This window comes from Ambystoma mexicanum, chromosome 12, assembly GCF_040938575.1.
Source record: "Ambystoma mexicanum isolate Mex_15411 chromosome 12, UKY_AmexF1_1, whole genome shotgun sequence".
NCBI lineage: Eukaryota > Metazoa > Chordata > Amphibia > Caudata > Ambystomatidae > Ambystoma > Ambystoma mexicanum.
In genome coordinates, this window is record NC_090936.1 from 919857507 (window position 1) to 919876000 (window position 18494).

At 47.0% G+C, this 18494-nt stretch overlaps 1 protein-coding gene across 10 annotated transcripts in view; it reads right to left on the minus strand.

The window, feature by feature from the left end:
* The window catches only part of CAPS2 (calcyphosine 2), a 1666464-nt gene that overhangs the window by 390811 nt on the left and 1257159 nt on the right, over nt 1-18494 (minus strand). The window lies entirely within an intron of this gene.

Sequence of the window (18494 nt, forward strand, 5' to 3'; positions counted from 1 at the left end):
CTTTTCCCGACGACAGAGGAGATCTCCCGCCGGAGAGTCTTCTTCCCTTAACTGGTGGGGACAACCAGTTGCTGCCTTCTTTTCGCCGTCCAGAAGCATCTCGTGGCCGCCTTGCCTGTGCCAAGCACCCCGGCAACCGGGATACCACTTTTTACCTCAACCGCGAAAGATGGGTAAAAATCCTTTGTGACCGGAGAACTCCACGGCTGGCCTCATCCCTGGTAGTGCAACGACCTGCAGCCTTCCTCCCCGTCGAGATCACCTCTTCCTCGGGACGACGCCGCGACTTGCACCCACTACCAGGAACGACTACCACCGCTGGAGGAATCTTTCCACGTTTAAAGGTACTGTGATCCGCCTGGCCTCCCTTGCTACCGATTGTACGGGGTAGATTTAGCCCTCGGCTCTCGAACCTGGGTAGGCCTGGGTCACCCTAACTAAACTTTTCAGAACCGTAGTAAAACCTTTTTCTCTCACCTGCACAGACTGATGACATTGTGTGATCTTGGGCACATTTTTCGCCTGGCTCCCTCTAAAGTGGGCCCCAAACTAATTCTCCTTGTTCCACCATTGACTGCCTTTGCTAACCTTATGTGAAAAGTGTTTTACCTTACTGCTCTCTTTATTTCTGCCTTTTCCCCCCCTTTTGGTAATACTTGTTGGAGTGTCATCTAACGTTAAGCGCTCACCTCTGTTTGGAAATAAGTGGTGTTAACTTAGAATTGTCCAACAAATGATTAGGGATGTACATATGAGTAATAGTAACTGTGTTTGACTTTCTTATCCTTTCTAGTGTGCTAGTGTAATCTATGAGTGTACCTTTAATAAATAAGTTTATACTTTTACACCTAGCTCTGGTTGGTGTTTGCTTGTGCTACTGTGCCTCTGTACCTATTCTGTATTCTCTGTATACTGCCTAACTCTTCTTGAGGGAAGTCTGACTGCTCAGCCACAGCTACCACAGTGAATCTGTGCGGTGCAGACTGCTATCAAGTGGGTTTACTGCCAACACCTGTAGTCTTAAATCTTTTGCAGTGGTCCCAGAGGGAACTGCACAGGTTTCTGCCTAACACCGTCCGATAGCTCTGTTGGATCCTTAACAAAATATTTTCGCTGCAAATTTTGTTGCGACGATTGGTGCACTGGTCAAAGAAACATGACAGAAATGATCCGCACCAGACAGGATTTGTTAAAGGTGTTGGAACAACTATTAATATATTCCTACTCAATCTCCTGAACTGGAAGCATTGAAAGTGAACACAGTAATCTATGCTGTGTTTATAGACCTGAGACAAGCTTTCGACAGCGTCAATAGAGGAAGGCTATGGGTCAAATTACGAATGTGGAATTGTCCCCCTGATCTCATAGAAGCAATACAGGAGTTATAAACTTTGACATCAATTCATGTCCGTCTGTCTAGCAGTGGTGCACTATCTAAGAAAATGATAACCTGGAATGGCATAAAACAGGGATGCCCTCTCGCGGCAATACTATTTAATCTCTACATTTCAGATTTGAACACTGCCCCACTCACAGGGCAAACTTCACCTCTGATTCTAAATGGCAAAGAAATCCCTTGGATGGTCTACGGCGACGATCTTGTCTTGTTGGACAAGCCCCCTATCAGCTTGCAACAAAGGCTAAATGCTGTGCTGGCCTATTTTACCATCAATGGGCTAACCATAAATACCACCAAAACTCAAACTATGTCCTTCTGCAAGTCCCGAAAACTGAAAAAGCAATTTGTCCTGGGACGAACAATAATGGGGTGAAGCAATTCGTAGGAAGGCAAATTCCCTAGCCTGCCAAGCCATGAGTATCCATAGAAAGTTTGGGAAAATTTCCTTACGACCAGTAATGATATTCTATTGTCAAAAGGTAATCCCGATCTAGGCATATGGACCCGAAGCAGCACTCAATCTATCATGGAAAAATGGGACCTCCTAAAGGGACTATTTTAGAGGAAAGTCCTCTCATTGCTAAAGACCTTTCCTGTTCCCAGAATTAAATGCAAACTTGCAATTCTGTCAATCCACTCCTTTATCCTCTGGAAAGCCCTCAATTTATAACGGAAAACAGTAGCTGAAGAAGACAGTCTACCTCTAGACATATTGAAAACAACGAAAATAAACCAACAAAATGGAATCCTGAACTGTGGAAAAATAGAGGCTCAAGCTGGCTAAAAGAGCTAAGATCTTCTGAAGAATCATTAGTCATGAACCCGGTATCAGTAAAAAAATTAATCCAATGGAATTATTGGATATAGACTCAAAAGGAAAAAGAAAAATACAAACTGTCCATTAACTGCCCTGCTGATACATGGGCGCGGTTTCAAATGCCATCCTATTTGCAAAGATTCCCCTGTATGAAGGCCAGAAATCTCTCTATGCGCATAAAACTACATTTTTTTGTCAACAAAGAAAACAACTGGATGGTAAACCAAACTGCTGCAGATTCTGTGCCACTCTTTCCTTGGAAGAATCAATTCAACACCTTTTGATAGAATGCCATGAATGATTAGAGTGAAATATCTGAATCTATTCCAACTTGAAGCATCTGAGCTAAATGCTGAAGACCGATGGACCTCATTTTTAGTAGGGGAAAATAAATCACTAATTTTCAGGATTTTGCAATTTTGGGTGGAAGTAACAATGTTAAAGGTTTTCTGAAACTTGCTGCTAATGGTGACAGGTCAAAACCTCTGAACCATGTTACAAATGAATTTTGATCTACCACATGGAAATGAAAGACGAACAATCACTTGACAAACCCTAATCATGATAGTAGAGATTAATTTGCCTAAAGTAATGGATTGCCTTAAATTGATTTTATAGGAAATTGTGTTAATTTTTATAATCATGAAATTGTTGGACGACTAAACATGGATGTATTAAGAAAAAGGTTTCCAATAAACCACAATACTAATAAAAATAAAAAGTTGGCGAAAAAGGCATTATGCCATCTCCTTGGACAAGTGGACATTGCCAGCAAGATGTTCTCCAAATGTGTATTGCCTTGACTGGAGGAGTGGGCCCAAAGTAGTAATGTCTTAAAGCCCTCCCAAGCGGGTTATAGGCGAGGGCTTAGTACAGTGGACTACTGCTTCACTCTGAGAACCATCATAGAGAAATACGGTAAGGTTAAGATAGGGAGATTATTTCTGACTTTTTTCAGATTTGGAGAAAGCATTTTATTTGATTGATAGAAACATTGTAGTGTAATTTACATTTTATTGGGACTCCTAATGGTTTATTAAATCTCATCCAACTGTAATATGCAAACATCTCAGGGTCTGTCTGATGTACAAGCTCTCAGTGTCTGTGTGATGTACAAGCTCAGGGAATCCTACATTGATTTTACCACAATAAAGGTGAAAAGCGGGGATGTCAGTTGGCCCCAATGGATTCCTTCCAGACTTTGGCTCTAGCACTTCTCTTAAAGTTCGCCAACAGAGCCTGCTATACACAAATGACTAGTTTGAAATTAAATATGATAAAAAAAAAACAAAATTGATGATGTTTGGGAAAAGGGTGCAACCTTGTAGCTAGTTTTAAAATGAAATTAGATATGTGGAGATAGTGTCATTTTTATTTGAGCCTACTCTTCTCAAATAACGGTGCTTGGTCAATCATTTTAAGAAGACAGCTGAAAGGGCATCATTAAGGATTAAAGATCTTTTTACAGTTTTATTTCAAGCTTGAGGCAATCAGATTGGACAAGTAGCTGGAGGAATGTAAGGCAAATGTCTGTTCCATGATTCGCTATGGCAGCGAAATCTGGGGTTCGAACTGTCATGTTCTGGAGGGGTTGTAAAATACATTCCTGTGCCAAATAGCAGGTTTCCCTCCAGGTAAACATGGTAGCACTGTATGAGCTCTATTGGTGGTGTTCAGTTTGGAGATTACCTCTGAACCAAACAATTATCTTGCCATGTAATGGTAAATAGTGCATTTGAAAGCACCTGATGCCTGTTACATTGGTGGGAAAGTGGATAGAAATAAAAATAATATTTTTCTGGAGGATGTGGAGCCTCTCTTCTTTGCCCAAAGACAGAAGATCCTGTGCAACCCCGCTTGGAACCTGAAGTAGGTCTGACATCTTTCCTGAGAACTGGGACCATTGAGTTCTGAGAGCCCATTGAAGGGATCTCATTCTCAGGTGGGCCTCTGGCACCAGAAAAGTGCAGGATGCCATGAGGCCCAGCAACCACATAAATAAATAAATAAATAAATAAATACATACATACATACATACATACATACATACATACATACATACATACATACATACATACATACATACATACATAAAATAATCGAAGGCCGAGAGACACTGGGCACTTTGAAATTTGGGGACCATCTGTAGAATATCTTGAGCTCTCAGCTCGGGTTGCAAGCTCTTGCCCAAGGATGTATTCAACAGCTCTGATGAATTCTAGTTTCTGAGAAGGTATCATCTGGGACTTCTTGTAATTGAGGGAGAAGACCACTATGTGAAGAGCGTGGCAGATAATGCTGAGATGATCCAGGACTTGTTCGGGAGAACGCGGCCTGATCAGCCAATCGTCCAGGGAGGGATAGACGTAAATCCCCTCTCCGGAGACTCACTGCCACTACCACCATCAGTTTGGTGAAAACCCTTGGGGCGGAGGTCAGCCCGAATGACAGAACTCGAAATTGATTATGATAACCGTCAACTGCGAACCGCAGGTATTTTCTGTGCTTGAGATGGATTGGCACATGAAAATAAGCATCCTGAAGGTCCAATTACACCATCCAATCCTGGATTTGGAGGGCCTGAAGAATCTGAGAAAGTGTGACCATTTTGAACTTGTCGTTCCTGAGGAACTAGTTCAAGTATCTAAAGGTCAAGATGGGTCTCAGTCCTCCATCCTTTGGGTATTAAGAAGTAAGGAGAATACAAACCCTTGTTCCTCTCCGCTACAAGCACTGGTTCTATATCGCCTTTCTCTAGCAGGGTTAAAATCTCCTGCACAGGGAGCAGATCTGGAATCCACAAAGAGTGGTTCCCCGGTGAATTGTTCTGAGGTCTCTGTATAAAAGGAAGGCATTAACCATGGGCTACAGTTTCCAAAGCCCAAGCATCCAAAGTAATGTCTCGCCATGCTTCTAGATGCTTAAACTGTGACTCAAGACCTCAGAAAGGTTTTGAGGCGGCTGATGCAGTGACAGATGGTAAAGATACACTTGCTTGAGCTGACTTCGCACCTCTTCCTCGTCCACCACGAGGAAATCTTCTTTGGCCCCTTTGACCTGCCATTCTTCTCGCCCTCCCAACTGAGTAGTAGTAGCAAAAAGATCTACCCCTCCAAGGTTGTCTACTTTGTCAAAAAAGGATGAGGTCGCCTAATAGCTGCACCTAAAGATTTGGCTGCCGCCTTCAAGGTCTGCAACTTCTCAAGACTGTCGTCAGCCTTGTTGCCAAAAAGGTGAGACCTGTCAAAGGGCATGTTGAGAAGTCTGGATTGCAACCACGCAAACCTGCACATAACGGTGCTAGAAGTGATGGCCCCGTTGATGCTGTCAGAAGAATCCAGACCTGACTGAAGAGACTTGCACATGGCTTCTTTGCCATCTCTAACTATGGCTAAGAACCCGTCTCTTTCATCCCCTTCAGGAATGTGCTCTGTCGCCATGCACTCCCATAGAGTGAACGTAAATTTTGCAAAGGCACATGTGGAGTTGGCAGATTTGAGTGCCATACTCCCTGCAGAAAATATCTTGCTTGCTCATCCATCTACTCTTTTGTCGTCCCTATATGGAGGGATGGTAGGGTAAGCTACTTACTTAGATGTTGCAGTAGCTGCCTGCATGTCAGAACTCTCCTCCTTAATCCCGTAGGAGATGCGTAATTGACCCCGTAGTGTAGAAGAATTCTTCCTACCAATGTTCCCCTCTGAATGTACAAATGAACATGCAGAGGAGACAATTAATGGAAAGATGGGATACAACAGGAGCTGCTGTTGGATGCAAAAAAAACACAATTAAACTTGTTAATCAAGCAATTGGTAGGCACAGTAGTGTGTTTAAAAAAAAAAGCAAGAGTGCAAAGGCTAACCTGTTGGCTATAACAGCAGGGAATGACTCAAAGCGAAGATGGAACATTAGCAACAGGACATGATTTCTGGAATGACCAGCAGATAGGTCTCGGAGCAAGGAATACCCTATGTGACTTTACTCGGGCAATGCAGAAACTGGCTTACCATGTTGTAGCCTCCTTGGCAGAAAAGAAGGACCCCTCCCTGAATAGAAAGAAGCATTGCATAAGAAGTCACAGCAAGTAATCCAAGGGTTCACCTAAACCAACGATACGCGGATGCCTAACAAGTGTCCAAAACACACCAAGGAAGTCTCTAGTCCATGTGTGTTGCGTGCGTGGATAGGAAACAAATGTTCAGAGTTCCAAATCCTGGGTTGACAAGGAATCAAGTGCATAGGAACAAAATAAGTACAATAAACAAATCCAATGGCGGTCCGGGTCGATGAGGGTCTGGAATCACAGTACAAAATCAGAAAGCAGAGTTCCGTGGGCAGGCCAGGTCAGTTAAGGGAGCGGGCAACAAGGTACAGAATCGGCATGCAAAGAATATCCAGTAGACAAACAAGGTTGAAGAGAAAATGTCAATGCAGGTTGGGAAACGGGAGCGGCAGGAGTCAGGGTCGAGGACGAGGGACACAGGAACGCAGGTTAGGCCTGCAGAACACATTTTAGAAGCTCTACGGAGCGTGTAGGAGGGGCTTATGTTTGCATTGTCATGTGAACGCTCCTCCGTACGGAAGGGTAAAAGCATCTATCTAAGGGATGCCAACGTCGCCATGGTAACCACCAGCCACCCCTTACCAGGGTTCTGTTGTTGCTCAGTGTTTTATGACAATGCCTCCCTCTAGAAGCAGAATGGAAAGTGGATGATCCTCTACGTTGTCTTGAATGATCTGTGTAGCGCCCTTGCATGTGAACCCCTCCTGGATGATATCCTGACACTGCAGCACCAGACTCTCTGGAGTGGGGTGTTTCGACAGCAAGTTGGGGTCACTACTAGAAGGGCGGTACTTCTTGGTCAAGTTTTTATGTACAGCCGTTTTGGTTTCCAGTGTTTCCCAATTCGTCCCCACCCTTTTTTTCAAGGAAATATTAAACGGTAATGAAGGGTCTGACTTAGGACCCTTATCTAGGATGTCTGTTAAATCATCCTGTTCGAATGGCAATGGAGGCCTACTCCACCCCATGTAGTTCACTACCCTGGACATGAGTTGTCTGTAGGATGCATCAGCATGCTCCCCAGCCTCTCGTCTCCCAAACTCCAACTCAGGTGAGGTGTCCACCCCACTTGCTGTCTGTAGGTTGTCGTAGAGGTATCTCAACCTTGACTCCTCTGCAATAAAACTCTGGTACATTTGGCGTACCATATTGGAGGCCAAATGGAGCCCCGTCATCCGATTGTTTACTCTCCTCATGCATAGAAGAGACTTAAAATAGTCTTGGCAAAGGTACATAGGGCTTCTCAGGTATAAAGGGTTTTACTAACAATGGATTTGACGGTGGAGGAAATGTTTTTCATTGGCGCCATAGTCTTTAGTGGGGCGTTCGGCATCGATGGCGCAGCTGGCAATGATGGAGCAGCTGGCGTCAAAGTCGACATCAAGGGTTTGGCTGGCGTCAAACACTCTGCCGGCGCCGAACGTGTCGATGGAGTCGACTACCTCGACCTTGACTTAGGATTGTGGCTCGATTGACCCTTCGATGTTACGTCATCAGATCAAGGCCTCGACGGCTCCCGATGTGGATCGGGCCTTCGTCCCGGGCTCAAAGGCGCACAGGATTAAGGTTGAGCCCTTTCCTTCCCGGCTTCTTTCAAAGTCGCGGTAGGAGCATGGCTCCGATGTTTCAAATATTTTGAGCATCTCTGCTCTCTCGCCCGGAGTGTATTTTTTAGTTGGGCAAGATACCCTCTTAGGGGAAGCATCTGGCGAAGTCGATGAAGGCAACCTATGGTGCCTTCTCTTAGACTTCTTCGAGGATGAGTGGTGAGAGCCACTCCTCGATCTCAATCACTTAACCTTCTTCCTCCGAGGAGAGTCGCCTCTCGACTCGTTGGTCGAAGGTTTCTTGGCCGGGATAGGAGATTTAGGGTTTCGACCTACCTTCAATTTCCCCTTTTGTTCCTTCAAGGCCTTTCCCATCATAGACTGGCACTTGGAGCAGTCTGAGGTGTTATGGTCTACCCCGAGGCACCACTAACATATGCGATGTGGATCAGTCAATTACATTTTTGACCCACAATCACAACACTTTTTGAACTTCGACGTTGTCTGTGACAAGACCGGAGGCGAGCATTATGCTTAACCTCTTTAATTACTGCTAACCACAGCTTTTTAAATCTTTCTTTTGTTTCAATGTATTTTTTTTAAACTTTTTTTTATAACTCGTATAAACAACAGAAAAAATGAAACATCATAGCCTTAATGCGGCTAAACTACATCCCCCATGAGGCTCTTCAATATGGTAGTCCAATAGCCTCCCTCTCACTGTCCAATCAGGCAATCCCTTCTACTATAAGTCACTGCCTCTCTGGGTCCCTTCCTCTTCTTTTTTGCTGCACCACAGATAAGTGACATCAATTCTAGCAGTACCTTGCTACGCTGTGTTTTTATGATAATTGTTGAAACGTTAAGTTTATATATTTGTAAAGCGTGCGCGCGTACCATTAGCGGAAACGTATTAGCATTCGAGTTCGAAACGCATGCGTTCATTTCGCGGACAAGTTAGACTTTCAGGACGGCTGGCTGCCGAGCCCGCGAGTGATCTCACTCGCTCTAGGGCTCGGCTAGTCAGCCGCGAACGAACACCGACGGAGATAAAGAGTATCGCGGGCAACGCGTAGTACGCGGTAAACCCCACTCCCTTTAGAAACAAGGGAAGCGCGCGCATGCGCATTACTGTATTCCTCTCACAGAGTTTTGTTCTCGCACGGAGAAAGCCAATGGCAATTCTACGCTCCTGTTCTTTGCTCCCGAACGCGCGAAACTCGTTAATTTGCTAGCGGGTCACCTGCGCACATCAGAGGCATTCAAGGCAAAGAGAACATTTAAAAAAAAAAAAAAAGAAAAAGAGAAAACGAAAATATATTTTTCTGTTGCCAGCAACAAAAGAGGAGCTACAGTTCTCAACCCGATAGCCATCCTCTGTGAGGCACACATAATACCATGGCGTACAGCATGGATAACGAGGCTTGGAGTGAAGGGAGTGACAGAGAACCAGAGCAAGAGGTGGAATACCTAGGAGACGATATAGACCTCTCCTACAGCTTCAAGAAAGTACTAGGCGACTCATTCGTTCAAGCCATAGCACTAGGAGTCAGGCCTCTACAAGACAGGTTATTGGTCCTGGAAGAGATACTGGGCAAGAAAGCTGGCACGCTCGACGACCCCGGTGAGGGAACCTCCACACAAGAGCCTCTGAGACAAAGTGAGAAGGGGAAGAAAGTGGCCCGGAAGAGGAAACGCTCTTCTACTCCCCCGGGCTCATATACAGGGAAGGATAAGTTCCTAGAGGTGGCTGATGCTTTCAATAGGCTGAAAAGTGCCTTTCTTACAAAGACAGCCTTGCCCAACCTCGGACCCCCTACCCCAGGGGCGACAAATATAGGGGATACCTTATCATCCTCAGAGCATTCGGATCAGGAAAGGGGAGAGGATGATGATCAGAGCATAAGCAAAGTGAGCGTAGTCTCGCAGAAGAGTACAAGCGAGCCTAAAGCCAGCGGTGTGGAGGCACCTCTGGATGAAGAAGACATGTCAGACATGTTTGAACCTGACACAATAAGGCACCCCAGATCAACGGACTGGACCCCATCACCAATAGTAGCCCTGTATATGTCCCAGAAAATGACAAAACCTATGGAGAAAGATATTAGATTCAGACTTAAAGCTGAGTGTCTGAGACCAGAGCTGACAGGGAAAGTAGCAGAGACTCCAGAGCTCGACGCAAAAATGCTAACCTTCATATTGAAGGCAGGAAAGGACACCAGAAAAGGCATTGATATGGCATGGAAGACGTGCCAGGATAAACTGTTAGACCTAGCTGGACCCATAGCAAAGATAATGGATTTAGCCGAGAGAGCTAAAGACACTGGGAAGCCAGTTGACCCACTTATATTAGCAGGATGGGCGCAAAGAGCAGTCTGCATGCTGGGCAACGCAAACTGCGCAATATCTTCAGAGCGACGCAGATCGGCTTTACTGAAGATTGATAAACTAGGAGACTTGGCGTCTTACGAAGCCGGGAAAAACGCCCAAGGGCTCCTGTTCGGTGACACATTTGTGAAAGAAATGAACAGATTCGTCGCGACGCAGATCGGCTTTACTGAAGATTGATAAACTAGGAGACTTGGCGTCTTACGAAGCCGGGAAAAACGCCCAAGGGCTCCTGTTCGGTGACACATTTGTGAAAGAAATGAACAGATTCGTCGGAACATACACAGCGCTGGAGAAAGCGCAAGCGTCCATTAGGAAGGTATTGCCGGGGAGAGTTTTTTCAGGGGCCGGTCAATATAGAGGCCGCTCGACCGGCCGATTCAATAACAGAAGAGCACAAGGCCCCAGAGCCCAGTATTGGGAGACCCGACAACAAGACGCCTTTTTCCCGAACAGAGGACGAGGTTCTCGGGGACGTCGGGGATGCGGATATTACCGACACCAGAACAATAACTCAGGTGAGAGAACGCGCAGCGACCTATCCTCCTGTGGGGGGTAGGACAATGCTTTTTTTGCACAACTGCCATGATCTATCGTCAGATGCATGGGCTATTCAGACCGTACAAGGCTTCATTCTAGAGTTCCTAGGTCATCCGGTACAAGATCGCCCCCCTCACAGAATTCAAATGACACAGGCCGAAGAAGATTTATTAGACGCAGAGATCCAGGATCTTGCGTGGAGAAACGCGATAGAGAGGGCTACAGAGAGCTGCCAATCCTTCCTGAGCAATATGTTCCTAGTCCGTCGCAAGGACAAAGTTCGTCCAGTAATCAATCTGAAAGAACTCAACAGCTGGTTAGTGTACAAGCACTTCAAGATGGAGGGAATCCATCTGCTAGGAGACTTACTCAGAAAGGGGGACTGGCTCGCGCGCCTAGATCTGAAAGACGCTTACCTCACAGTTCTGATAGCACCCCACTGTCGACCTTTTCTAAGATTCAGGTGGAGAGACGAACTCTGGCAACTCAGATGCCTACCGTTCGGTCTAGCGTCAGAACCATGGGCGTTCACCAAGCTTATGAGGCCCATTGCGACAGCACTTCGGGAAAAAGGGTGTCGGATGATTGTCTACCTGGACGACATCCTATTTATGGCCGAAAACAAAGATTGCTTACAGAAGCAGATTCAATGGGCGATAGAGCTAATTTCCAGCCTAGGATTCCTAGTGAACAAAGACAAATCAGAGCTTACGCCGACCAAGCGGCTAGAGTTCTTGGGTTTCACTATAGATACAAAGAAAGCTACCTTGGAGTTACCAACTCAAAAAATGAGAGCTATCAAGAAAGATCTGAGAACAGCACTCAAGAAACCGCTGATCTCTCTTCGTTATCTAGCCAGGATAGTAGGTCTTTTAGCAGCATCCATACAAGCAATATTTCCCGGCCCGTTACATTATCGAGCTCTTCAGAGGCTGACGATCAAGTACCTAAGGAAAGGCTGGAGATACCATCGACTAGTTTCCCTAGACGAAGAAAGCAGATCAGAACTCACCTGGTGGCTCCACAATATGGAAGCCTGGAATGGCCGCACCATCTCCGGAGACATACCAGGGTTAGTTATAGAGTCAGACGCCAGCAGGTCCGGCTGGGGAGAGCAATGCGGCGACATAGAAAAAGGCAGGAAATGGTCAAAAGAAGAATTGGAACTACATATCAATTGCCTAGAATTACTAGCGGGGTCTTTCGCAGTAAAAGCATTTACCAGAGACAAAGCGCACTGCAGCATACTTCTCAAGATGGACAATATATCTGCAGTAAGGTATATAAACAAGCTGGGAGGTACCAGGTCCAGGATGTTAGCGGAATTGGCAAAGGATTTCTGGCACGGCTGCCTACAGAAGAAGATTACAGTCAAAGCAGAGTATCTCCCAGGGGCCCTGAACTCAGTGGCGGACTGGAACTCCCGACACCTAGTAGATTACAGCGACTGGAAACTACACAGAGACATATTCAAGAAGTTGGAAGCAAGATGGGGGCCATTGCACATGGACCTGTTCGCCTCGAGGCTAAACACACAGCTGCCTGATTACTTCAGCTGGAAGCTGGACCCGGGAGCCCAGGGGACGGATGCATTCATGCATCATTGGGGGTCGCAGAGACACTATGCCTTTCCCCCCTTTGCGATGCTGGAGAGGGTACTAGCAAAAGTGCGCAGAGACGAAGCTCAGATATTGATAGTGACGCCAGAGTGGAAGTCGCAAGCCTGGTTTCCAGTTCTGATGGAACTTTCTACGGATTTTCCACAGAAGATTGCATACAGACAAGACCTGCTGACCGATCCAGCAGGAGCCCCTCACCCGCTGAAGGAGGATCAATCCTTAACACTGATATCGTGCAGAATTTCAGGCATAGATGGCGCTTGCCAGGCCTTTCAGAAGACGCTACAAGACTTATCAATCTATCATGGGCTCCATCTACGATCAGGAGCTATAATTCCGCGTGGCAAGCCTGGGATTTATGGTGCAGGGGGAGGAGTGTATCTCCCATTTCAGCACCTATAGTCCAAGTGGTGAATTTCCTAGTCAGCCTCCCGTCTACAGGGAGGGCGTTCAGGACTGTAGGAGTATATAGGTCAGCTATCTCTGCTGGACACGAGCTAGTGGACGCAGCACCAGTAGGGGAACACCCAGCGGTGTCCCGATTGCTAAAGGGTGTAAAGATGAGCAAACCTCCTACGCCCAAGTACTCATCGTTATGGGATGTCCAAAAAGTCATACACCTGTTCGAGCAGTGGCCGAGTAACAACTTTCTGTCAGATAAGACAATGCATTACTTACCGTAAAAGCATTTCTGATGGTTGTATCTGCTTAGATTGACATGCTGTGCATAGGTCCGACATCCAGTGGTCACTGCAGAGTATTGCATTTTGTTTTTCGTAGTCGAAAAGGGGACGTCGACAAGGCGTGTCTAACACTATCCCTATAGTGACGTGCGGTGTACCCACAGTCCCTCACGCGTCGAGGTCCCTCTGTTTGTATTTTTTCTGCCCTGAGTGAGCCTTCTAGACGTGAGTGAGTACAGAAAAGAGAGAGATAAAAAAGGATGTCTATGTTCCTTCCATCCCAGCGGGGAGGAAGGGTGGGCGCATGTGAATCTAAGCAGATACAACCATCAGAAATGCTTTTACAGTAAGTAATGCATTGTCTTCGGATGTTTGTTAATCTGCTTAGAATCACATGCTGTGCATAGACTAGCGAGCAGTATCCGGAGTTGGAGGTGGGTTGTGAGAAGGACCAGTAGAGAAAAGGTGTCTTAATACTGCTTGTCCCACCTGGGAATCAGCTCTAGAGTGGGCATCTAGACAGTAATGTTTTGTAAAGGTGTGTACAGAACTCCAGGTTGCCGCTTTGCAGATGGAATCGAGGGGAACATTTACAATGAATGCTATGGATGCCCCAGTGCCACGAGTAGAGTGTGCTCTTGGCTTGAAGGGTAGTTCTCTCTTAGCAAGAGTATAACAGAGAGTGATGCATTGAACAATCCATCTAGATATAGTGGATTTTGATACTGCATCTCCTTCTCTTCCTGCTGCCACCGAGACAAAGAACTGATTAGTCTTTCTCAGTGGTCTAGTTCTTTCCATATAAAACATGACAGCTCTGCGCACATCAAGTGTATGCAGGCTCTTTTCTCCTAGATTTGAGGGATTTTGAAAGAACGTTGGTAGTTCTATTGACTGGTTAACATGGAATTTCGAGATGAATTTCGGTGCAAACCTAGGGTGTGTGCGTAGAACCACTTTATCTCTGTGAACCGTTACAAAGGGGTCAAGAACAGAAAGAGCCTGTAGTTCACTTACTCTCCTAATGGTGGTGATAGCTATTAGAAAAGCAGTCTTAAGAGTGAGGTCTTTAAGAGTTGCCTTGTGCATGGCTTCAAAGGGTGAACCTATGAGCCTGGTGAGTACCACATTTAGGTCCCAGCCGGGAGCTGGGTTTGCTATTGGAGGGTGTATCCTTTTTACCCCTTCCATGAAGGCTTTGATTACTGGGACTTTCCACCATGACACTTTGAGTTGGGAAGTGGTGTATGCAGAAAGGGCCGCTAGGTGGACTTTAATAGAATTGAATACTAGACCTGAGTCCAGCAAATGGGTCAGGTACAGAACAATTTGTGTGGGAGAGCAGCCAACGGGGTTGATGCTTCCTTCTCTACACCAGATGACAAATCTCTTCAGTTTGCTAGAATAACAGTGACTGAGGATGTCCATGCACCTTTGTGGAAGTTGTAAATGTCCAAATTCTATGACCTCAGGAGCCAGGCTGCTAAGTTCAAGGTTTGAGGGCATGGATGCAGTGTCCTGCCCTTGTCCTGTGACAGCATGTTGTACGGGCATGGCAGTTTCACTGGTGGAGACAGAGACATCTCCATCAGATGAGCGAACCATGGTTGCCGGGGCCACATAGGGGCCACTAGTATCATGGTGGCTTGTTCCCGGTGCATCTTGTGCACAATCTTGTTGAGAAGGGGAGTCGGGGAAAAGCATAAACAAATTTCCCTGACCATGGAATCGATAGACCGTTCCCCTTGGACTGGTTCTGAGGGTACCTGGAGGCGTAATCTAGGCATTGTGAGTTCTCCAGAGTTGCGAACAGGTCTATTTCTGGGAAACCCCACTGTGTGAAGACGTCGAAGACGGTGTCTTCGTGTAACCGCCATTGGTACTCTGCGGGCAGGGGGAAATCTCTGCTGAGTTAGTCTGTTTGCAGATTGAGTTCCGCTGGTACATGTTGTGACAGTAGGAACATGTGTCTGAGAGCCCACTTCCAGATGTTCTGGGACAGCTTGGACAGTCCTGGAGAGTGGGTTCCCCCTTGCTTGTTGAGGTAGTACATGGCTGTGGTGCTGTCCGTGAGGACCATCACCATCTTTCCTTGTAGGTGTTCCTGGAAGGCTTTCAGTGCCTTGAACACCGCCAGTAACTCCAGTAGATTTATGTGCTTGGATGCTACGCTCGGAGTCCACACTCCGTGGGAAGTCTGATGGGATAGGTGAGCCCCCCATCCTGTGAGGGATGCGTCTGTGGTTAGAGTGGCTTCCACTGCGGGTGTGGCAAAAGGCTTCCCTATTAGCAGGTTTTCCTTTGTCCACCACCGTAGCGAGAGAACCAAGGCCTGCGAGACCACCACTAGATCGTCCCATTGTCCGCTGGCCTGACACCACTGGCTGTTGAGCCACTCTTGCATTGGGAGCATGCGCAGGCGCGTGTGAGGTACCAAATAAATACATGACGCCATCATTCCTAGCAAGCGCATTGCTTTGCGTACCGTCACCTCTCGACCTGCCACATATTGGGGGATCTGAAACAGCATGTTTTGGACCCTCTCGTTGGAGGGGAAGACAAGGCCGTCCTTTGTTCGAATTAGAGCCCCTAGGAATTGTTTGATCTGGCTGGGGTCTAAGCTGGACTTCTTCTCGTTTATGGAGAAGTCCAGTTGGAACAAAAGGTCTACAGTCTTTTGGGTATTGGAGAAGCATGTTTCGTAAGAATCCCCTGTTATGAGCCAATCGTCGAGGTAAGGGTATACTGGGATGGACAACCTGCGCAGATGGGCCGCTGCCACTGCCAGTACTTTCGTGAATACCCTTGGTTCAGATGCTATCCCGAAGGGTAGCACTCTGAACTGGTAGTGTTTGTTCTCTATCATGAACCTGAGGTATTTTCTGTGCGCTGGCAACATTAAAATATGAAAGTGTGCATCTTTCATGTCCAGTGTTGTCATGTAATCCCCTTGTGATAGCAAGGGGATTACTTCCTGTAAGGTTACCATGCGAAACTTTTGAGGTTTCACAAATTTGTTCGCTGGGTGCAGATCTAATACAGGGCGCATGGTTAGGTCCTTTTTGGGTACAAGGAAGTGCACTGAATAAATACCTTCTGTTACCTGAGATAGAGGCACGACCTCTATAGCTCCTTTTTCCAGTAGCTGTTCCACTTTCTGTAGAAGGATGGCGAGGTGTTCTGGTGTCATGCGTCGTCCCCGTGGGGGTTTGTATGTTGGGGAACTGTTGAATTCTATACAGTAGCCGCGGGCTATGGTTGATAGTACCCAACGGTCTGATGTTATTCCCTCCCACGCTGGAAGAAACGATGTTAACCGGCCCCGACCGGCGATGCATGGGAGGGGACCCGAATCTCTCCCCTTGCCATGGCGTTGGCCTCTCTGATTGTACTGGCCACTATTACCTTGGTTAGAGGACCAGTTGTTGGCAGAGTATTGTTGTTGTTGATTCTGCTGCTGGCGTTGGCCATGAAAAAGGCACTTATTGCCATAGCCGCGTCTGTTAGGGGGCCTAGAAATCTGGTCATAGGTCTTGATTGTGTCAAACTCCTTTTTAAAGTGTTTTTAACAATGCTTTGGTTCACTAGTGTCCCTTCCGTGATTGTGGCCAGAAGGCGTGTACGCAGGGGTTCTGGTGCCTCTTCAGCGTCGCTACGAAGCTTGCTCCACGGTGCATCTGCATAGCTTGCTAGTAAAGAGTTATATTTAGTGATCCTTGCTGAGAAAGCGGCGGAAGCCATGATTCTTTTCCCCAGGACATACAGCTTTTTCCCCTCCTTGTCTGGGGGTACCTCGCTGGTGGACAGTGGCACCCCTGATCTCTTCCTTGTATTTGTTACTACAAGGGAGTCTGGTACGGAGTGGCCCCTGACGTACAAAGGGTCAGAAGGAGATGGACTGAAGAGTTTTTCTATACGAGGGTTGACCCCTCTGACCAACGCAGGAGTGGATAGAGAAGGGGGTGATTCTTCTTTTTACTGAGGCAAGAAGTGGAATGGTTTGACAGACAGGGGGTTTCTCCTTAATTACTTTTTCCACAAAGTCAATGTCAGAAGAGGTCTCCCCTGTGTCTAATTCGAAATGCGCTGCTGCTTTGTGCAACAGTGCATTAAACGTAGGCTGATCATCTATAGGAGATGTGTTCCTAATAGGTGAGTCCTTGGGAGGAGATAGGGTTATGGCATCGGGGTCAGAGTACGCTGATGGGGACTGCCAGGGGTGTGAGGTAACTACCTCTAGTTCTTTGCCGAAGCCCCCTGCACCTGTGTTTGGATCTTCTTGAAAACCCTCCTCCTCTAGGTTTCGTTCTTCCTCTACACCCATAAAATCAGCCTCTTCCTGAAAATGTTGTTCCTCTTCAGTGAGGTCATACACATTTAATCCCTTGTGTGAAGGATTAAACAGCCTAGGAAATTTGACCCTGGGGTCCTTCTCTTGGTCTTTTGGGTGTTGGTAGGTTTTGGTTTTCCTTAAACCTTTCCATTTTCTCCATACAGAAAGGGAGTCTCTCCAGAGTTTCATGGGGTACCCGAGTAGACTAGTGGGGGGAAATTTGTGTTTTCTGCCTGGAAACGCTTTGACCTCTCCCACAACGTCGAAGAAAGGTTTCTGTCGCCGTCTGAAAAACCTTCCGTTAGGCCAGGAGTCCCTCTAGATGAAGGCGGCAGTTCCTGGCTCCCCTTCGGCTTTTTCGGCGTGTCTTTAGCCCTTTGCGCGGTATTCGATGTGTCTTTCGTCGTCCGCTTATGGGAATCGGCGGAAACAATCCTTGCTAGGCTCTCGACAAGTAAATTGTCTGTGGAGGTTTCTGGTCTCGACATTACGGGCGTTGAGTGTTGTACTGCGACGGGCGCTCCTATATGGAGCGTTATGTAGGATGGTTTTGGGGTAGCGCCTTTATCTATGGAAAGCCCAATCGCTGGTCGCGGCTGCGTTTGCGAGTGGGGCTTTAGACTCTTACGGTCTGAGGTAGACGCCAGGGTGCCCTGCGTCCCCTTCGGCGCTGATGGATTCTTCGTCTTTGACGAAGAAGAGCCGTGGGTTGTGTGCTTATGGGAGTGAGTCTTTTGTGCGTCCTTCTCGCCGGGGTGTTCATCCCCATAAGCAGGGCGTGAGCCGAGCCCGTCGGGGCCGGGGACGGACGTCGAGGTGCGTGAGCGCTCCCTCGAGAGGTTTAAGACTTCCGCAATGGAGGTCGTGTTATCACCTTCCTCGTTACTTTCAGCAATGGCGGCGGCGGGTGAGGAATCGGACTTCGACATGGCGTAGGCCGCCCACCTCTTGACTCTACATTCTTTTAGAGTTTTGGGTTTTAAAAGTTGACAAGCCGCACAGCCGTCTTCTTTATGATCGAGGGGCAAGCAACAATTACAGTGTTTATGCTTGTCCTTCCAGGTGTACTTGCCCTTGCAGCGCGGGCAAAACCTAAAGGGTGTCC